Raw genomic sequence first — 1,825 nt, forward strand, 5'->3', positions numbered from 1 at the left:
AAAGCCCAATAAGGAGAGAACCATTATATACCCTATACTATTCATCTCCTTTTCCAATGTGGGACTATTCACAAAGGCAAAATTGTCTTTTCATGAACAAAACATCCAACATCCTCCCCCTCCCAGCCCTCCCTCCTCTCCTCCCTGCCTCCCTCCATCTCCTCCCTCTCCCTCCCCTCCGACTCCCGTGTCGAAACCCATCTTTGCTCCCTCATCGCGCGCTCCGTCCCCTCCCTCTCCCTCGCCCTCCAAACCATAAAATCTGCCACAAACCTCGTCGCCTACATCATCGACCTCTTCGGCGTCAACACAATACCCTCATCTAAAGAACTCGGTATCCCTACTTACATGTTATGCACTTCCAACTTATTTTTCTTAACTTTTATGTTCCATTTGCCGACGCTACACGAAACCACTTCCTACGAGTTCCGGAACCGCTTTGGCTTCCTGGTTGCATTCCATTGAATGGATCCGACTTCATTGACCCGTTACAAGACCGGAACAACGAGGCGTACCGGTTGATTGTGCATCTATCAAGAGGGTATAGAGACGTTGACGATATTGTTGTAAATAGCTTCGAGGCTTTGTAACCGGATTCTGCTCGAGTTTATAGTAACCGGCAGCTGGAGGGAATACCTCCGGTTTATTCGTCAGTTTTGGAAGTGGTGGGACCCACTCGAGTCAACAGTTGAAAGAACTTGCGTTAGGGTTGGAGGAGAGCAAGCAGAGATTTCTCTGGGTCGTTCGGGCTCCGAGCGATTTGGGAAGTAATGGGACTTACTTTGGGATTGGAAGCAAAAACGATCCTTTAGATTTTTTTGCCGGAGGGATTCTTGGCTAGGACAGAACTTTTGGGGATTGTGGTCCCTAATTGGGCCCCACAAGTTGAGGTGTTGAGTCATGCCGCTGTTGGAGGGTATCTGACACATTGTGGATGGAACTCGACGCTAGAGAGTGTATAATGAGTGGAGTGCCGATGATTGCGTGGCCATTGTACGCAGAGCAGAGGATGAATGCTGTAATGTTAGTTGAGAGAATGAAGGTGGCGCTAAGGCCTTTAGTTCAGCCTTAATTTCGATTTCTTCTGTAAAATGAAATTTTTATAAAAAAAGAATGGACTAATGAGAAGGAACGACATTAGTAGTGTGGATCAGGAGTTGATGGAAGGAGGTCCAAGAGGTAAAATAGCGCGAGATAATGCGAAAAAATTGAAAGAGGCAGGAGAGAAAGCACTGGAAAAGGATGGCTTGTCGTATATTTTAGCACTTGCAGAAGTTTCAAATAAATGGAAGCGTGCGTACGCGGTTTGAGTTCTCTATGGGTCCATGTTTCTCTTTCGTTGTTTTGATGGCAAGTCTTTCTGGTTGAAGATGTTGTCTAGAGTCAGAGCCGGCCCTAGCTTAAGGCAGCTAAGGCCTTGGCCTTGGGCCTCAATCAAGGTGAGGCCCACCATCCACCCACAACCCTACTAAGCCCCCCAAACCCTAACCGATCTCTCTATCTCTCTGTCTCAAATCCCAGCCGCCTCCACCCTCAATTCCTTTTCTCTCTCTCTGACTCTCTATTTCAATTCTCAAATCTGAGAAATCAAAGACCCCCATCTCCGACTCTCCGGCGTTCTCTCACTCAGTCACTCAGTCTCAATTCTCAAATTCCCCAGCCGCCTCCGAGTCTCCGACGTCAGCGAGAGCGAGGAGCTCTATCAAAGTCTCAAAGAACCCTAACCCGATCTCTCTATCTCTCAAGTCTCAACGTTAATCAAAGAACCCTAAGTCCCTAACCCGATCTCTCTAGGCTCGGCTCCGGGCTCCTCCAGGCTCCAGCG

The 1,825-nt window shown here is 48.2% G+C and overlaps 1 pseudogene; it reads left to right on the plus strand.

The window, feature by feature from the left end:
• LOC109827986 overlaps positions 1-1,072 on the plus strand; it is a 3,725-nt pseudogene extending 2,653 nt beyond the window's left edge.
• Positions 1,073-1,825: the final 753 nt, after the last annotated feature.

The sequence above is a fragment of the Asparagus officinalis genome, unplaced genomic scaffold, assembly GCF_001876935.1.
Source record: "Asparagus officinalis unplaced genomic scaffold, Aspof.V1 AsparagusV1_Un600, whole genome shotgun sequence".
Lineage (NCBI taxonomy): Eukaryota > Viridiplantae > Streptophyta > Magnoliopsida > Asparagales > Asparagaceae > Asparagus > Asparagus officinalis.